At 40.2% G+C, this 20,975-nt stretch overlaps 1 long non-coding RNA gene across 1 annotated transcript; it reads left to right on the top strand.

The window, feature by feature from the left end:
- On the top strand, positions 1–20,714 carry LOC103590849. Its single transcript, XR_550513.1, has 3 exons — positions 1–37; positions 10,440–11,159; positions 20,606–20,714. It is a non-coding gene; the product is annotated as an uncharacterized LOC103590849 (long non-coding RNA).
- Positions 20,715–20,975: the final 261 nt, after the last annotated feature.

The raw sequence follows: 20,975 nt of genomic DNA, 5'->3' as shown, positions 1-20,975 counted from the left end.
GGGCCCCGCAGAGGAAGGAAGCCGGCCGGCGGGGGAGGTAGGCAGCGGCGGCGGGTCCGGGTGTGTGTGCTCGGGAGGGGGAGGCGGTGCATACGTGCGCGGCTGCCGCTCTCTTCCTGTCACCAGCAGTCGCTTCTCCTTCTGCAGAGCGGAGCCGGGGGAAGCGGCCAGCCGCCGGCCCTCCCCGCCGCTGGCACCCCCTGTGCGCCGGGCGGCATTGCCCCGCTCGCGGCCAACGACGTGCGTGCTCCCGGCCACCTCTGCGCTCCATTTCCGAGCGGGTTCTGCACACCGCTGGGCGCATTCGCGCCTGGAGTTGCCGGCGAGCTCGGGCTGCCCCCACCCTCCGTCACCGCACACTTTCGAGGGTCCCCGCTGTCGCCTGGCTGCAGGTTTCCGGAGCCCTTCGCCGGAGGAGAGCGCCCTGACCCGCCGCTGCCTTTGCGTTAGCAGGAAGGAGCGCTCCCTTGGCCCACGGCCCTCCAGCTGCTGCCAGGGTCGCTGCCCGGGCCGTTCCCCGGGGCGGGAGGGGCGGCGGGGGTCCCCGGAGCTCGCCCCTAGCCTCCGCCCTCCAAGTTTGCCGCCCTCCTCTTCCGGGGTGGGGGAAGTGCGCCTTAGGGCGGTTGGTCGCTGGGGCCCCAACGAGGCTCTAGGAGCCGGCCAAGCTCAGGCAGGTTGTTGGAGGCATACTGAGTGGAGTCTCGGAAGCGCCTGGAAATCCAGCCTTTTGGAACTCGGGGCGAGACTGGAGGACCTGCCCAGCAATATGGAGCCGGCTGGGGAGAGCAAGGGAGCGTGCAAGCCGGCGCTGCAATATCGTGGGGAATTGTCTGGAAACCACAGCTCTGCCACTCACTTCCCAAGGGCAGAAGCTGCCCCGCAGATCACAAGACAAAGAGAACAGAAAAGCTTGGGCCAGGCCCCCTGCACAGAAATGTACTTTGGTAACCAGAACTCGAGCATGAAATGCAAGGGTGGGAGCGGAATGGCTGTTACATGTTGAATGTAGAATGTGTGTGTGGGGCGGGGGAGTGGATTCTGCTTCTCTGGGGGCGCCGGTAATAAAGGTCTCACTTCCACTGTTAATCCCCGGCGGAGCTGCAGAGCTGTTGCTGTCCGCGTGCGAGTTCACTCGTTATTTGAGGGTTTCATGACTTCAGGATTTTTTTTTTTTTTTTCTGTTCTTTTCCTTTTTGTCAGTGCGAACTACGAATGGATAAAGCAGTTCCGGGTTTTGAATGCAGCGTGAGATTGTCATTTCAGTGTGATGAGGTTCAAGTTTTAGTTGTTAGGCGCGATATTCACAAAGCTTATTGACCAAGGCTTTATATGGAATTATATTTTAATATTTCATTAGCTTGTGTTACATTTTGGCAACCTTAAAGATGGTTAGGGATAAGCTAGGAAAGTTTGGAGTAGGCAGACAGGTTTAATTCTGACACAGGCTGTCAGAGTAATAGATCTTCACATTAGGAATTCGGTGACTTCTGCATAGAGGAAGACCACAAGCATATTTTATCAAAAAGAAAGAAAGAAAAATTACACTTCACTAGCTATAACTTTTTGACAGATTACCTGTTCTTGGAATAAACCATTTAAAAGCAAGCAGATGATAGTTTCCTTAGGTACAAAAGTTGCTTAAACTCTAGGAAGTAAGTGTTTTGCTCATTACAAAAAAAAAAAAAAATACCCTGCGTGATTTTTTTCTTTTTTTTTCGTACCTCTAAAGTTTGGGAAGGTATATTGTATGTTGTTTCAGAGTCAAGGTTTGTATTGAAAAGGCTGGTGGGAGAGGTGCTGGATAATGTCACTGCTGGCCTCTAGCTTTTTAAGCCAGTTGCAGGTAAGGTAACTGTTCTAAAGGGTCGTAGTACCTATTCCATAGAAAGTACAGATTTTTATGATTGGAAGAAAGTTTTATATATGTGATACTGGCTTTTAAAGTGTAGTGTGCATTTACTTTTAACTTTCATCTTGATGTGGGACCTGTTCATAGTTGCATAACAGAACCCTGAAATGTATACACTACTATCTGCTGTTTTATCTGCTTTTTATTTTTATTTTTTTAGAATATGACCTCTATGGGGATCTTAACCCTTGACTTGCTGTTGTCAGCACCACACTCTCCAAAATGAGCTAACCGGCCATCCCTCTATAGGGATCCGAACCCTTGGCCTTGGTGTTATCAGCACCACACTCTCCCAAGTGAGCCACGGGCCAGCCCTTTTACTTGCTTTTTAAAAATGATAATATCACTGTGTCTTTTCACAACTGTGTTGCTATGTAGTCAGTGTAAAGAAGCATTTCACTTCTCACTGATTAAATATATTGTTTTTCTTTAGCTATTTCTTGAATTTGAATGTATTAAGCTCAAGACATTCCCACAGCATGAAGTTCATTTTGAGAAACAGAAGTGGTACAATAAGTTCATACTTTGGTTATTGACAGTGATGATGGTGATATGTGTTTATCTTCTAGAAATGTTGATTACACCTAATCTGATTTTTGAAGGGCTTTGAATCTTAAATGCAAATCTACTGAAGGTACCCAAATTTTGTACTGTTAAAAGCGTTGGCTATCCCTTTAATTAAATTTTTCCTTGAATGCCATGTAACTTTTTAGTTAGTATATTGATTGAAATTTCCTTTCTTCTTAGATAGTTCAGGGGAGTATTGTAAAAAGGCATCCACACTCGAAGCTTGTCCACATGGTCATTAAAACCAGGGACAATTCTAGTTCAGCTTTTATTGCGTTTACATTTTGTGATTTGCAAAATTTGTTTTATTGAATAAAGAAATGGTGTATGAGCAGACTGAAAAAAATGATTTTATGGTCAAGTAGAATATAGCAGGCTGAGATAATGTTTGCATTTGGGTTTTTTTCTTTTAATTCTCTCACTTTTAAGGCATACACAATGCAGAAAATGGAAAATGCTTAAGTATTAGAATATGTGTGTTAGACTTCCCTCTTGCAGTGCACAGGGGAGGCCCTGGAAAACTAGAAAGTCACTTACCTGTGAAAGAGGGATTATCAATTTAGTTTTTATTTTAGAGGGTGTAATATGAATTATATCACAGCTTCTTATCAAAAACCTAGGTCGTAATTTGTTTTTAAAGCATTCATATTTACTGATTTTTTTTCCCATTCCTCTTCCACCAACACACTAATGTGATGACTTGCCGTGATTCTGTCAATACTCTTATTAGAATTACTTGCCTGAAAGAGATGCAATTAAAGGCCATTTCATGTGCATTAAATCAAATGAGCTGAAAAATAGACTATGTAATTACTCATAAACTTGCGTGTTTGGCTTTTGTTAGGTTTTTTTTTTTTTTGGAAAGGGTAGAGTGAGTGTAGTTTAGCTATTACTGGTGGAGAAAAAAAGTCTGACATAAGAATGTCTTTGAAGATTTTAGTCTACCAGCATTGTTTTCCTTAAAGTAAAATCAAATACCTACCCACAGGCACCTGTTGTCAAAGTAGTTTTTAGGTTAATGATCACCCCAGAGAGTACTGAAGTCACAGGAGTCAGGCCAAAGTGTGACAACCCTCCACCAGCAGGCGTCGTGAGTTAATAAAGCCAAGGTGCCTGAGCTGGCCCGGTCTTACCCCTTGCCTTCATCTCTGGATGTCCTAGTGGTCCCAAGCCTGGGCTCAGCTCCATGTATGGGGCTGTACCATGAGGACACAGCTGCACAGTCCCTGGAAGGGTGCATTAGTGCTGTCATTTTTTCTTTTCTTTTCTTTTTTTTTTTTTTTGAGGGCAGCCCAAGGAGCAGCCAGGAAACCCTGTTGGAGAGTGGAGAGGAGTATAGTCCCCTAAGTCCCATCCCCTGCCCCACCAGCACCCCCCCAACGCCCCTCCCAGGTGTCCTTTGCCCTGACCGCTGCAGAGCCATCCTCTTCCTCAGGTAGGGCGAGAACTAGATGAGCAAAGTTCACCTGAAAGCTTTATCAATTGTCTGTCTATTTACATGGAAAAGGAATTAAGGAAGCAGAGAGTTTTATTTTAGCTGCTTCAGGATGCATTCAGAACTGTTTGCAGCATTTAGAAGTAGGGCAAAAGAAAATTCCTGGCAAATATCTGCTCCTGTTTTAAACATGATTCAGATAACTGGAAGTAAGTGACATTCAATACTAATAGTAATAATACGACGGTTCTTCAAAAAGTTCATGGAAAGATTCTCATCTTTTAATTTCATTTTCCATAAACTTTTTGAAGTACTCTCATAATAATAATAGCACCATTGCTGCAGTTTACTAGCTACAAACTTAAGGCAAGTTATTTAACTTTTCTCTGCTTGTTTTCTCTGTAAAACGGGGTTAATGGTACCCACAGTGGTTGTACAGAATAAATGAGTAGTATATGTAAAACTCTAAGAACTGTGCCTGACACATAGTAAGCACCACGTTGGTGTTAATTATATTTGGCTCTTATTATCAAGCAGGTGCTTTATGTGGGTAATTTCCATTAATCCTCATAATGACTCTATGAGGTATAGGTTTGCTTATGTCTTTCACAGGTGTTAAAACTGTGCCACAGAGAGGTTTAAGTAATTTGCCCAAGGTTAAATATCTAGGCACCGATGGGGCAGCTCAGTGCTCATACTAACCTTCTTGCCAAGAATTTTGCAGAACAGCATTGTTTAGACGAAGCAGGACTTTAGATCATCTCCTTCAGTGCCCTCCTTCCGTGTGGCTGCCTCCTCATGTCCTGTCCACTGTGACGATGCAGAGAACTCGATGATCAGCCTAATGGCCTTTTCCAGGTGATAGGATCTGTTCCTTAGGTCCTGGAAGCTGCATCACCCTTCTCAGGGACCTCAGGGCCGGGCGCTCTTTGCTTTGCGCCTCCTGCAGTGCTAAGGTGCCACCCCATCACGTTGACTGCTTTCTGAGGATCCCTGTCTCCTGTTGTTTCAGCTGGTCTTGTGCCATTTGCCCTTCTCCCCCAACACCTGAAGGGCTTGAGGGAAGGAATTGGAGCCTACATACCCTTCTTGCCACACCACACACCCAGCGTGTGTGGTTGGTTGATTGGTTTGAAATTAATTGAGATATTTGATATCTGTGACTTTGGGCATAATCTGAGCCTATCATTTTCGTTTTATTTTATTTGAGATAAAATTCACGTATCATACAATTCACCCTGAGCCCATTCTTTTAATTTAAAGGTAATTCCCTATCTTTACTGGGTGCTATGGTTTGAACGTGTCCCCCAAAGTTCATGTGGTGGAAACTTATCCCCCAGTGCAACAGTGTTGGGAGTCATGAATGGATTAATGTCATTATCATGGAAGTAGGTTAGTTAACAGGAGAGTGGGATTATAAAAGTGAGTTTGGCCCTCTTGCTTTCGCACTCTTGCCCTTCTGCCTTCTACTAAGGATGATGCAGCGTGAAGGCCTTCACTATATGCCTGCACCATGCTTTTGGACTTCTAAGCCTCCAGAACTGTGAGCCAAATAAACTTATATTTTCTACAAGTTACCCAGAGTCAGGTATTCTGTTATAGCAACAAAACGGACTAAGACACTAGGATATTTTAACTCTGTTCAGTTTGATTTTCATGATTTCTAGTATATTAAAAATTGAAAGGTATGAAAGACTTTTAAATAATGATATGTATGTATTTTTAGAGACTGCATCCATTTAGGTGGGGAGCTTGCTCTGAGCTAGCACACTGAGGGTGGAAAGATGGAATGTAGAGGAGTGGGCTGCAGGCCCAGGAACCCCTTCATACCCTCCCTGCCTTGTTTGAAGATCCATTTTATGCTGCCACCCAGTGCCAAACACATGACTAGGATATATTCTTGATTTATTTAATGTGATTTAAAAATATCTTTATTCCTGACTCCCCAGCAAGTTTTCCAAATCCTTGTCCTTTGTGAAAGGGGAATGGAGTAAGTCCACAAAGTAAGAGGGCGTTTCAAAGAATTTTGTTTGGTTCTTTGCCGAAATTCCCGCAGGTTAGAGGGTTAAATTAAAAGTCTCCTTTAAGCAGTCATGGATTGCTATTTGTAGAGCATCAGAAACAATTTTATTTTGAGGAACGTAATGAGAATCACTCAGTATCTTCACAGAGACAGGAAATATAGTTCTAATTAATGGGATTTCAGGTAGTCATTAAAAGGGTTGAAAGGCTGGAACAAAATAATTCCCTATAAGGTAATTTTGAATTGTCCCATATGATGTTATATAAGAGTAAGTTAATTTGTTATTTGATCATTGGATTCCTTTATACCTTTGTTACAGTAACTCATGCATGCTCTAAGTTGGAGCCTATGTCATAAAACTGCCTTGGTTATTTGAAAATATTAAATTGTAGATGATGAATATTCACATATTAAAAACTTTACTATGTGAATAATCAAGTTGCATCTGGGTGGAAATAGTTCAACGGACAGGTGTATGTAGCCAAAGAGAATGGAGGCATAGTTTTGTGAATCTGGGAAAGATATATCCTGTCAATTTGGATAGTTTGGGCTCTGAATTGATCTCAGAAGGATCACACACATGCTACCAAATGCCTCAGGCTGCTGGGTCTTCTGCAGTCCTGGGGAGAATTTGAGAGTGAGAGAAAAGATAACTTGCCAGACCTCTAGATGTGACAGCCCATGGACTGTGAATATATATCCCCCTAAGGAGGAGCTAAGTTGTCAAGAATTGTGCAGTGAGGAGCCCGGGATAGTGACAAGGGGCAGAGATGCCAAAAGGGATACAGGTGGCAGAAGCTAAGCCCACAGAGCAGAAATGGGCAGGCTTCCAGAAATGGGCAGGCTTCCAGAAGTGGTGTGCCCAGTATTCTTTTATTCACTAGTTTATGGACTTCTTTGGCAAGGATGCATTTTAATGAAGTCTCTTTGGAAGAAAATTTGCATAGTTGACATGGTGGGTCTTGGGCTTGATGGATCTGCTGCCAAGTTATAATGGCTTCTTTTTGTGGAGGTATGTGAAAGAGCCACATACACTATCAGTAAGGATGCTGTCCCACAGAGTAAAAGGCAAACATTCAGGGTTAATCTGAGAGATCAGCTTGCACAGGCAATGAATATGCATTGTTGACACTTCTGATATACCGGGTATCAAAGCAAGTGGAGTTGAGGCAGTAGGTTCTAATGGTGTTAAAAGTGGGTGCTCTAGAGCCCGACTGCCTGGACCTGAATTCTGGTTCCACCTCTCAATTGCTGTGTGTTATATGGCCAAGATACTAAACTTTCTGACCTTTGTTTTCCTTATATGAAAGTGAGAATATTGATAGTACCTACTTTATATGGTTTCTTGAAGATTGAATGGGTTAATACGCATATAGCTCTCAAGAAGTATCAGATGGCGATGACGATGACAATGACTGACATTAAAGTGGGTGTAGCAGTCAGGAGAAAGGTGTACAGTAGGGTAGAGATGCCTGCCTCCACTGCCTGGCTTAGGTCTTTTTGAACTTTGCCACACACAATCCAGTCCCCACCCACGTGACTTGTCTGCTCTCCCTCTTCTTTTACAGTATTGCTCTCAAACCACTTACTTGACACTGAATCATGGCTGACCTTGAATTGTTTAACCTGTTCTGTCTGCATCTGTCTTCCTGGCCTTGATTATGGAGTCTCAGAAGACAGGAATGGTGTGTTCTACTTACAATCCCGGAGTCATAGAAAATTTGGGGTTCTTTTATCAGACGAGCACCCAAAGTTTTGCATAGGGTTCTTCTTATATAGGAAATAAAGTCCTTCTTACAGGTGGCAAAGGAGAGAGAATTTGTAGGGACCTTTAGGGTCTCTAACAGTTTGGTTGGGGATTGCTTCTCTGGAGTCTAGCCCCTTTAAAGTCATCAGGTTCCTTAAGGTTGTTTTTGCCTTTGCACAGATTTAGCCTTAGGTAGAGTCAGGCACAGTTTTCAGGTTTGTAAGACCCTGACAAGATGTGGGGTCTTTGCTTAGAACAGTGTCCCCCGCTAGGTATGGAATGTGCATAGCTACTTAGGTATGCTGTGAGCAGGGGCCTGCTTGATGTTTGTTAGGGGATTGGGGGGGGGGGAGAGAGAGGAGAGAGATCATACTTCCCATTCTCTTAAGAATTTCACCAAACTGGCCCACTGGGTGGTTGAAATAGTAGAAGTGCTAAGCAGCAGCTGGCATAAAGATGTACCCAGCCTACTGGTTCAGGATTTTTTTTTTTTCTCAAAAAGACATACATTGTCAGGAAAAGCCAACAAAAATTTCGAGACAGACTTGGAAGAATTAAATTATTCTTAGGCATATTGCCTGATTTTCTAAGCATTTAGAGATATGTAAATTTTCATGCTCTTTAGAGTTCTGTATCTCTTTTGTACAGAGTACATTAGTACTAAAAATGAGATTTGCTGGTTCTACATTTTTGTGCGAATTTCTGCAGTGAACATTTAATTTGATTCTCATACTTTCAAAAGGAGAGGCTTTCTTCAAACAAATAATACAGCTCATTTTTCTCACATACTCTGCTATTGATTTAATTTTTTCTCTGACAACTGAAATGCAAAGTAGAGCACTATCCCAAATTAATATTCTTGCTACACAAAGACTTCCAGTGTTTGTTTTTGCTTCTTTTAATAAGTAACTCGCCTAAGAGTGTTTATTGTATTACAGCTAAGCGGCTTTAACCATGTAAAGTTGAATATTTTACACTTCTGAATGCCAACATAACAATTAATCTATGATTAGATTTTGCTTAAGATGCCTACACTGAAGAGTGCCTGTAATATTAAACTTCTAAAGTGTTCCATTCTTCAGAACATATAAAAGCTCTCTTTGATATAGCACACTGAAATCATGTGACTTTTATTTTTATTGCTTTATTGTGCAGCCAGCTTAACTGAAACCTTTAGGTTGCTTTTACTCAAAAGATAACACTGAGAAATGAATGGACTGCAAAGTGTATATGTTTGCACACTGTCTTATCAGACATCCACTCTGACTTACTAACTCTCTAACTTAGAGAGTCTGATGCTTTAATTCTTCTGCCTCTATCATGTTTAAAAAGAAAAAAGAAAAAGGAAAACACTTTCATTACCCATTTCCTCCTCCACTAAGCTATCTTTATAATCTGTGGCAACCATTTCTTCTTCCTCTCTCATTTCTTAACTGCTTAAGGTCTAATTATTATCCTCACTACTGGACTGGAATCTGCTTCCTCAAAAGTCAGTGATGATTGCACGTCAGGCAGAGCCCCAAATTATCTAGCCTTGACTCAGTCTCCCTCATCTGCAAGCCACTGCAAGATTTGGTCTTAGGGATCAACTTTTCTTTCCTGAACCCTTTTATCCCGTTTCCAGGACAATGCATTGTCTTTAAACCTTGACTTTCTATTCTCAGTTGGATTCATTGAACCTCAACGTTTTGTCCTTGGATCATTTTTTTAACTTATTTTTTTTTTCCTCGTGAGCTCCTCTATTCCATTGAGTTCAGCTTGCCTTGTTTGTGGCTCATTAGCAAGTCTCTAGTGTGTTCCTCTCCTGAATCACAGAGCAGGTTGCAGCCAGCTACTGGCTCTCTTGCATGTGGATGCCCAGTATCTGGTCTCCTGGCTTCCCTTTGCCTGATATTGGTACAAAAAATTATTCTCATTAGTTCAGGATCAGGCACCCTTGGCTCCTCTTTCTCTTTCTCGCCCTGCATTTAAGCACATGCCATATCCCACTCATTGTCTCTGTGCAATGTCTCTTAATTCAGTCCTCCCCTTTCCACTCCTGCTGCTGGCACATTGGTTTGTGCCTGGTGGCCACTTGCCCAGACCGCTGCAAGGCACCTTTCTCAGCTTTCCTCACTTCTGTTCTCTCCCTCTGCCAATCTCTCCCACGCACCATGGTAAGACTGAGATTCCTCAAGTGCAGTTCTGATCTGGTTGCTCCCCTTTCTCCAAGCCCTTTCGATGCTCTCCGTTGTGGACTGAATTACAATCACAGGCATGTGCGATGTCATACGGCACCTGCCTATCTTTCTAACACGGAACCCACTGCTCCCTCTGGCTCCAGATGGATCGGACTGCCTGTTCTAGCTCTTCCCAGAATATGACATTTGCTTAGTCACTTCCCTACCTAGGATCATGCCACACATTCCATTCTCTTGTCATATTCCTGCAGTAGATATGGTCTTTCCCTCTTTAGAACCCTGTAGTATTTAGTTTCTGCCTCTTATGGCATTTACCTAGTGTTATGATTCCTTATGTACCAATCTTATCTCTGAGACATTGCCTCGTGCCAACACTCCTCCCGCCCCCACCTAGTGTTCTTAGAAGGCAGGGACGGTCTTAGTAATCTTTGTTGTGTATACTGTGTCAAGCAAAAGCACACTGGCCTGTGAACATCTGCCAAATTGATTAAGGACTTGTTGAATGGAAGTAGAAATTCAGATTCACACAGATGGCAAAGTGTGATGTTCATTCATAAGTCTTATTTTTCCTTTGGTAGGTGCAGCTCACGTGTGGAGCGCAACAGTAAAATCAGACGACAGATGGGCAGTGTGACAAGAGTGTCAGAAAGGATTGGTCCTCGATGTGAGAGTCAGCCTGGAGTCAAAGTGTTGACAAGTTGCTGAAAAGGAAGCCATTGCGAGGACTGTGGCACGTGGAAGAAGTGGGGCCCTGTCTTCAGCTACACCATTGATGGAGGACAGATGGACAGCCGGACAACCAGTCACCTCTCCTCTTAAACCTTTGGAGAGTGGTCTTTTGTCCCCTGCTGGACACATATTAGGAGTTTTAACACACTCTCTGAATTCTCTCTTTATAAAAACGTAAAGTTAGACTGCAGTGCACAGCCAGACTCTTCTATTGCATGGTAACAGATTTGCAAACATGAGTGCCGAGGGGTACCAGTACAGAGCACTGTATGATTACAAAAAGGAAAGAGAAGAAGATATTGACTTGCACTTGGGTGACATATTGACTGTGAATAAAGGGTCCTTAGTAGCGCTTGGATTCAGTGAGGGACAGGAAGCCAGGCCTGAAGAAATTGGCTGGCTCAATGGCTATAATGAAACCACGGGGGAGAGGGGGGACTTTCCGGGAACTTATGTAGAATATATTGGAAGGAAAAAAATCTCGCCTCCCACACCAAAGCCCCGGCCACCTCGGCCCCTTCCTGTTGCACCTGGTTTTTCGAAAACTGAAGCGGACAGTGAACAACAAGGTCAGTATTAATGAGAGATGGTTTAATGACTTTTTTTTTTCTTTTTTCTTTTTTATAAAGAAAACGTCTTAGGTTTGGATTGGGCTGTTATGCTCTGGGCAGAAGTCATCTTGGCAACTTTACCTGAATTGATATATGGTGCATGAAAGTTTGATCAGTCATTACACAGCTAGAAATTTGCGTTTGTGGGTTTGGGGGTTGTTGTAGAAATAGGGAGATGATATCTGAGAACCTGTTTAGTGAGCATCCTCAACCACTATCATTATAGTTGCCTTTGGATTAAGTATCTCTTGCATTCTTATTCTTGTAATTGGTATTATATATCTAAATAATCATTTTGGGAAAGTAGAGGGTAAGTCTAATATAAGTATATTTAATGTTAATATGATTTGTATGGAAAAATGTGGGGAGCAGTAAAATGACCACAGAACTCAGCAGAGAAGAAACCATTGTTTTTATAACCCGGTATCTACCTCTTGGTTTCCTCACCAGGAACACTGGCTGAAGCTGAAACCCAATCCTATAGTTAGTATAAAAGTAAAGGGATTTCTCTTCCCCCACGGGCAGTGTCATTTGTAGCATGGATGCCTATGGGTTGGCCTTCATGAGGGGAAAAAATACACTGAATACTTTTCTTAAGTGGAAACCACCTTCATTCAAAACCTCTTATAGCTTATTGGAGATAGTCCACACTGGAGCTTCATGCACAACTGTCTCTTTAAGGTTTTTCTTCTGTTCAGTATCATAGAGACAAGCCTTCTGCTCAATTTTGCTGTTGCTAGCTTTGTCAAATACTGCTTAATTACTAGTAAATCTCAATCATTTCTTGCTTGTATGTTTTTTTCCCCCTCTAGGGACTAAGGAAGGATCAGGAGGCTGTGTTTAAAATGGGTGGGCCTAACTACAGTGGTTACATATTGAGTAAAACTGACTGGCAACACAGGGTATTTCTGGAAGAGATTCTGATAAATAATGTGTTATGCCTTCTTTAACACTGGCTTATCTGAACATAAGTGAATGAGATAATGAGAGTGATGAAGCAGAATGCAAGTGGTAAGAGTTGCCTTTCTGTATTAGGTAACAATAGGATTGGGAATATTATGTAAAAGTCAAGGAATTTACTAAGGATAAGTGAAGAGAAGCCCTTTTATCTCCACCAAGCCCCAAAGGGAAACTTATTTAGTAAACATTATACCATAATTTATAAATAGTGTTCAAATAATATCCTTTACTGTTCAAAAGCAAAAGTTAATTTTTCTTTGTAGGTGAATCAAAAACCTTGACTGCACATGTGTATGTGATTTTGTCAACCATTGTGTTTCTTGTAGTTTTACCTAGCAGGTTGAAAACATACATAACTGTTTTTTCTCCACCAAATTACATATTTTTAACTTGACATTTTGGTTTTTTTTAGTTAGAAGCACTTCCTTAAGAAGGCTAATTTCAAAAGGAAAAGTTATTTAATTTGTCCTCATACAAAAATCTCAGTTATTTAGAGAAGATTAATTAAAAGGTGGAATAAGAGTACCTTGCAAGATTAGTGATAAAAAGATTTTATAAAAATTGGTTCTAAACAAACTTTCACTTGATAATTGCCATCACGTGTCAGTTTGTTTGGATATTATTATTATTATTATTATTATTATTATTTATTTTATTTTATTTTATTTTTTGTCCTTTTTGAGACCGTCCGCACCGTGCTCAGCCAGTGAGTGCTGTGAGTGCACCGGTCATCCCTACATAGGATCCAAACCCGCGGCAGGAGCTCCCAGCGCCGCACTCTCCCAAGTGCCCCAGGGGCTCGGCCCTTGTTTGGATATTATATACAGAAAAGCAAGTCTTTCCTACAGGAAGAATGATTTTTCTCTTTCATGTAATGTGATGACAATTGAGATTTTTAACAGCTTTTTCTTTTTCTTTTATACATGGAAAGGTAGAGTAAAAATGAAGATTTTTAGCAGAATTCAAGAAAGAAACCCATGATAATGTGCATGAAAGTATTAGAAAGCAAGAGCCTGAATATAAATGAGAAATTAGGAATAACTAAAAGGTTGAAAAGGCAGTGTAAGGGGGGTGTTATGTGGGAAGTATAATACTGAACATTAGATTTCCTAGAAATGTTAGTCTTATGTTCTAATTTAAATATGATTCCTATGAAGTGAGAATTCAATAGTTCCTATGAGTTTCATGGTAAATATATATGGAAAGCCATTGTAAGGACAAGTGGTTTGTGTTGGAGCCTGTGAGACTGGTTTCTTTTGCCTAAGTGCATATTTATTTGAAAAGATTTGGCAGTGACAAATTATGTGAAGGCCAGAAAGGATGGCTCTTTTCTTACTGTAATTGAATTCTTTAGCCCTTTTTTTCTTTTTACTCCCCGCCACCTGACTTAGCCTGTTTTTCGTGTTTGGCTATCTTTATTTGATTTAGAAGGCTGCCCCCAAAGTCTAAGAACCACAAACAGTTCTCTTTTGTAGACCACTGGCACACCTCATTAGAGGGCAGCAGTGTAAATAGAGGGTGCCTGGACCTGCCTGCGTGCTAATCACGTGTCTTTTGCATCCTGCCAGCCTTGCTACTTTCTGTCTTTAAAAGAAAGTTGTCATTAGACTCTGGCCAAAAGTAGACTCTGTGTGACAGGCTCCTCCCTATATAATAGAACCCACTTTTCCATTTTCCTTGTGTGTTCCTGGAAATAAAGTTGTGAAGTTTAACTTTTAGGGAAAAAGAGAGTCAAAAACCCGTGGCTCACTTGGGAGAGTGCGGTGCTGATAACACCAAGGCCACGGGTTTGGATCCCTATATAGAGATGGCTGGTTTGCTCACTTGGGAGAGCGTGGTGCTGACAACACCAAGTCAAGAGTTAATATCCCCTTACTGGTCATCTTTAAAAAAAAAACAAAGAAAATCTGATATATAGCACCTGTTGGGAGAAAGTACTTTCCACCAATGTTTTGCATATAGCTTTTTAGGACGCTACTTGCAACCTGCCCCTGTGCTTTTCCAAAGTATTTATTATCTAACCTATTTATAATTTACATGCTGTGTTTATTGTTTAATGTCTGCTCCCTCTGTTAGATTGTAAGCTCCAGGAGGGCAGGGGTCCCATTGTCCCAAGTATGTGGAACAGTGCAGTAGGTTCCCAGCAAGGCAGTGAACATGTGCTGTCTGAAGCTCATCATCTCACCATTTCACATTCTGCAGAGCTTTTGAGATTAGCCCTGTGATTTGTATGTCATGTGCAGGTATACAAGGCTTAACAGTGTGTCCTGCTTTGGGAAATAACAGCTTGTTAGTCACATCATTCACATCTGAGGCATCCTGTAGCCTTGGCCTTAACCATTGCCTGCTATGGCTCCAGAACTCTGACAGGTAGTTCCACTGGTAGGAATGTGGGTTAAGTGGATAATGCGTATAGTAACTTAAGCCAAGTGAGTGGCAGGTGTGTCATGATCGGCGTGTGGCCTTGGGGAACAAAATCTGTACCTCTTTTTAACTCCTTCCTTTTGTAAGGGGGCCAAAATTGCCTATATGAGGATCATATTGTTTCATTTTCCCACAGCCCAGTAAAGCCCCATTTTACCATCTTTGGAGAGAATCTCTTCCATGTTTTGTTCAGGCGAAGGGTGTGATGGGTATGCAGTGGTTGTTATACTTCTTAGGAGAGGCTGCTGTTGAGAGGCCATCCCTGGGCTCTTTCTGCCTTAGGCTGTGCAGATGCTGGCATTCCATTCTCCAACACAAAGCCCCATTCAACCAGGATCTGAGGAAATGGGTCAATTGGAGGTGGGGATTTAAGGATAGGGGAATAAAAATCTATTCTTCTCTTTCATAAGTAAGGTACCCAGTGGGGCTATATCTCGAGACAGTGGTTTTAACATGCACTTTGAGATCCTTTAATTAAAGTAAGACTAATGCAGAATATTTAGACTAGTGAGATTCTGGGACCATGTTAGTTTGTTGTAGAGTATTGAAATCTAACTTGAGAGATTGCTTATTAGTTTGAGTTAATACCTCCCTCTATCCCTGACGCACACACCTATCCCCGCCCCCCACTGCAGGCTCTGACTGTGGGCCCCAGCTGGTTTCACATATAAAATATAAAGTACCCATTTGGCCTATATTAAATTTTGATCAAAATCCCTTCTAAACAGAAACAGAAAACAAGCCTGCAATTTGTGTTTGTTTTCCTATTATTTTTACATTTTTCACACTCACCATTCAAGTGTCCCTCCACAGTTGTCACTCCTGTCTAAAATGCAAGGTTGTAATAAATCACATAAATTGACTACACTGTACAGAGGTCACAGAAAATAGCAACCTTATCCCAAATTACACATCTTTGCTGAGCCCAGCGGTCATAGCACATGGCTGTCTCCTTGAGGCAACAGAAATAGTGCCCATGCAAATAATTTGCTTTGATCACTAATTCCTGCCTTTACGGACTCTGTTTTATCTCAGCATATGCCTTCTCATAACTTTCTCTGTCTTCTCTTCTACTTAAGTGAGATGTAGCTGCAAAGTTGGAAGACTGTCTTGTTAACCCCCGAGTGCTGGGGTAAAATGTCTGACTTGGGATGCTGATTGCCTGTTCTGCATCCGCTAACCACTCTGCTTTTGTGAGAAAGTAGGGCCAGTTACAGGATTTTTGAAGACAAGGACTTTTGAGCCCTGTTTTTAACTTCTGACCCACCAGAAAGGTTCATCAGTACACTATAGAGATTTTTACCCAGGAATGAAAAGTGAAGTGTTTCCTTCTGTGTTTTAGTAGGAAAGGAAATATATTTCTAAAAGATATAATCAATATAATTGATTAAAGAGTGAATCTGGAAAAAAATAAATGTCATAATTATTTTTGGTGAAGTCAGATGAGCCTAATCACTTCTCTTGTGATCGTGGAATACTGTATATTACTGATGTATTAAGCCTTCTGTGTTTTAGTAGGAAAGGAAATATGTTTCTAAAAGATATAATCAATATAATTGATTAAAGAGTGAATCTGGAAAAAAATAAATGTCATAATTATTTTTGGTGAAATCAGATGAGCCTAATCACTTCTCTTGTGATCGTGGAATACTGTATATTACTGATGTATTAAGTTACATGTTATAGCACAGTTTTCCCTCTCATGAGCACCAGCGTTTATATTCTTGCTACTAAACTCTTGATTAGTTAAATTTTTTTTTTTCCAGCACCGCACTCTACCGAGTGAGCCACGGGCTGGCCCCTGATTAGTTAAAATATTTTTTATTGTTAATTTTAAATTTAGTTACTTTTTTCCCCAGAAATGTGTAAGAGGAAAGAAATAACTCTCATTAACAATTTGTATATCCATGGTTATTTGAAAAGGAAATTGACATTAAGAGAAAAGCACCTTTATTGCTTTTTAGCAGGAGGGTTCTGTCCCTGAACTGACGTGGCCGTGTTAGGAATTTTCAGGCAGACCCTGAGAGACTGATGAGTAGCGGACTGCCCTTGGTATTCCCAGAGAAGGGAGGAAGTTATTCCTCCTTCTCCCAGTCTATTATTTGAAAAGAATGAGTAGATGTTCTTTCCTGGAGCTGTGGTTACAGTCTTCAGGGTTACTGCTGTTTGAGGAGAAGCTTTCTGCCAGATGACCAGAGTCCTTTAGAATCACAGGCTGATAGGCAAGTCATGTTTTCTCACTTAAGTGAGATAATTGTTCATATGCTCTCATTAAAGCTTCTGGCTTTAGACACTTCTTTCTGTGTTCTTTTTTCCAAAATGGGTAAAGGGTCCAGTGTCCGTACAGCCTAAATAAAGCCCTCACACCTCTGATTGGAACAGAAGTTACTTGAGTGGATGGAGGCTCTTTTGTTTCCTAGCAACACAGTTAATGTTGATGTTCTCATAAAATTTTCTTCATCGTAGAAGTAGAGCTCTTTAGGCTAAGAGTGTTTCTTTTGTAGCTTAGTTGTCAATAGATTCTTTGATAAGTTTGATGTTAGTCTTTTCTGCTTTCTAGGTGAAGGTATCTTTGTCTGGAACAATAGAAATTCTGATTAGTAGGCATTTCTTTAGTAAGTCTGAGTTTGAGAAAATAAACATTAGAAATTCTGACATTCAACAACATATGGTGCCTTACATCTGCTAAGTAGCAGCCAAAAAGAGAATTTTGTACCTATGACAGATAAGAATGCCAAGTATGTGATGCCGTTTATATATTCATGTTTTGTTTAGTAAAAAACAAGCAAACAAAAAAAAAGATGTTAGCAGTACAGCTGGCTATTGCATATGAGTGTATCTTTGTTGCAACAGATTTTCATGGGGAAGGACATAAAATTGGTCTGAAGGCTGAGACAGAAAAATAACTTGGTGTGACAGCTAGAAATGAGAAGCTTAATTACATGACAGAGTATATCTTAATGTTTTGAGATCTTGATTGAATTTGTAGCATCCAATATGAAAACAGTCCTTAGGCATTCAATAAAACTAATCCAAAAAGAGGACAAAGTGAACTAGAAATTGGCTTTATTTCAATTATTTGTGTACAATTTCCCTAAAATGTCAAGTTGTTTAACAAAATATTATTCAGAACATTTTATAAATGTTATTCCTGCTTACCAATTTATGTAAAGAACCATGATATGTTGTTTTTACTGTGATAATTTCATGCACTATATGTATGAGGGTTCTTCAAAAAGTTTGTGGAAAGGTTTGTATTATTTTTTAGTTCTGTTTTTCCATGAATTTTTTGAAGTACCCTCACATAGTACATGGGATTATCATAGTAGAAATGTTATTAAAATAACATTGCAATTAAAACAAAACATAATATACATTGTTATATAATGTATAACATAATATACATTGTTAAAATAAACTTTACAATTAAAAACAAAACAAGCAGAAGAGCTTTCTGTTTAACTACGTATGCAGAACTTTCTTCCATCGGCTTGATGCCACCTAAATTGTGGCTGTCACTTTCAGGAGTGCCTTCTCTAGTAGTTCTCGCTTGGAGGTGTTTGCGGTATGTTTGTATTCATGTTTGTCTATTCTCAGTTTGTAGCATGTATTATGCAATGCTTATAGATGATCCTTTCAAAGTTTCATGCATATTGAAGTTCTGACTGTGAATTTATTAGTGTATTGCAGGAGACTATTTGTAATTTGATGATCAAATCTCATATCCAGGATAGTAAAGAATATAGGCATAAGTGAAATATGAATCTCTGATATATTATTTGAGTCAGAAATTCCACTCCACTTTGCTTCCTGTGAACTCTTTAGCCCTTCTAATCTTAGTGTTCTCTAATTGTAAAATGAAAGGTTAGAGGCTGCCTCTTCCGAGTTTTGGCTGTGTTTTTGTTTAAACCTCTTGATTCTTACTCATAAGAATTGATAGAGAAATAGAACCCAGAAAAGTTTAAGTTCTCACTAGTAGTGTATCTCCAGTAATTCAACCCAGAAGCCCTGTATATGGGAAGTAAGGAACGTAATGAGAGGATTTATATAGGGGAAACAAGCTAGGGTGGTTGGGAGGATGTGCTCACATCACTTCATTTGCAAGGTCTGATTAGAGGCTGGTTTGTGGTATGATATTATTGCTAATGGAAGTGCCCAATCCGTACCAAGATATTTCAGATCTTCATAGTGTACAGTTTTAATATATATTTCACCAGTGTGAAAATTTATACTCTACCTCTAGTGGTGGGTACTCAGCAATTGCTGACATCTAAATTGGTTTGAGGGCTGGCTGGTTAGCTCAGTTGGTTAGAGCATGGTGCTGATAACACCAGGGTGTCCAGAGTTCTATCCCTGTACCAGCCAGCTGCCAAAAAAGAAAAAGTTAAATTGGTCTGAGACTCTTCCAGTTTCACACGTTACAGTGCATTAGTGAATTAAAAGATAAATGGACTGCCTCCTTTGTACTGTATTTGGGCAGCATAACTAACTTTGTTGACATGATATACAGTCGGAGATCCTAGGGATTTGTGTAGTGGTACGTTACAGTGCATTAGTGAATTAAAAGATTCATGGACTGCCTCCTTTGTACTGTATTTGTGCAGCATAACTAACTTTGTTGACATGATATACAGTCGGAGATCCTAGGGATTTGTGTAGTGGGTTTTTTGTTAACTTTTCCAAGGTAAGTAGAAGGTGATGGTTATAACATTTGTTTATTCAGGTTATAAAGTTTTGTTTATTCAGACCTTTTCAAATTTACCTACGAGGTAACACGTTAGCACAGGCATTAGGCAAGGCTGCATTGTGAAGCCAGTGTGTGACTGTCCAGGGTGGTTATCAGTGTCTTCCAAGCTTGTCTCGGAAGAAGAAAACTGGCCTGATGCTCTTAGACTCAGCACTTGGAACCAGCGCCACAGCAGGAAGAAGTCAGCATTGGTTTCCACTTGCTACTACTAGTGTTTGGTAAAATGCAGTATTCACAATAACTTAAAGGTGTTGATAAAATATTAATTTTCATGATATTAGATATTGTAATAATAAAATATTAACTTTTTAACTATTATGTATCTGCATTAAGCACTGCTGGTTTTATTTTTATCCTCTTTTTTAAAAATAATTTTTAGTGTTTAAGAATGTTGCTGCTTTATCAGGAAACATTTCATTTGAAACATTTCTTTTTATCCCTGTGTCCTAACTATAGAAACATATTTGAATATTCGTGTCATTATTTATTTATAATTTCAGAGCATTTTACAACATTGTTAACTAACTTAAGTCTTACCACATTCTCTCAGGTAGCAAAACGTAAATTTTTCACTTTTGAAGGAGACATATTCAGAGAGGTTAGAGCAAGATGATGTTACTGCTAGATAATATTAAATATCAAGTGAATACCAGAATGAAATATAATAAACTTGGTTAGAACATATCAATGTATATAGTATAGTTACTGTCCCACACTTTCTCATGGATCTATTTGTGTCAAAAATACCTTTTTCAAAATGAACCTTAAGTTTGCAGACTTACTGTTTGCCAAGCATTCTGAGAGGCATTTTATAGGCATTTTTCACTTGGTTCTCACAACCACCCTGCAGAGATGGCATATTATAACCATTTTCAACATTAAGAAACTGAAGATGAGATGACTGCATAAATATTTAAAAAGAAAGGAAATGCCCTAATTAAGGGACATTCACAGGTTTCAAGAACACCTGGGGTCAGGGCAGGACAGGACAGGACAGGACATTCATGTGGATCTTGTTAAGCAGTACTTTGAGAAGTTATCAGTAACTGAATTCTATTAAGTCTGTTTTATCTGTTAAGTTTCGTTAGCTTATTACATTCATACAACCAGAAAAAAGTTACCTTCACTCTACATATGACCCACAACACTTTCTTATGTCTGGTAAATAAATTATTAAAGGGTTGAATTACAAAGAGACTGATAAGGCTGTGAAACTAAGACCAAATTTTGGGTATATGTGTGTATGTACAACTTTTTTTGTTTTTTTTTTTAGGAGGAAAGATACCTCAATCAGATAACTCAAAAGTTATATACCATTGATACATACATTTATCTTTCATTTCTGTTATTTCTGAAGAAATTAAAACTCTGCCTCAAATGTTTCCCTGAGTTTCAGATTTTTTATTTCTGACTCATAATTATATCATTTTGATTAAAATGGAGCACAGGATGGTCATTAACTGCATAAAAGCCAAAAACCTGAGGGTATCCAGAATAAGAATTGTGTCTTGGCATGTGGATAGTGGATGCTTGAAATTCATAAATACTAGAAATCTTCAGTTGACACAAATGAATGTGAAATCTTGTACCTGAATTATGTCAAGGTCAGCAGCAAATGCCATTTTAAAAGACTGAGCAAATTA

The sequence above is a fragment of the Galeopterus variegatus genome, unplaced genomic scaffold (assembly GCF_000696425.1).
Source record: "Galeopterus variegatus unplaced genomic scaffold, G_variegatus-3.0.2 Scaffold885, whole genome shotgun sequence".
Lineage (NCBI taxonomy): Eukaryota > Metazoa > Chordata > Mammalia > Dermoptera > Cynocephalidae > Galeopterus > Galeopterus variegatus.
This window is presented reverse-complemented; position numbering and strand designations above follow the sequence as displayed.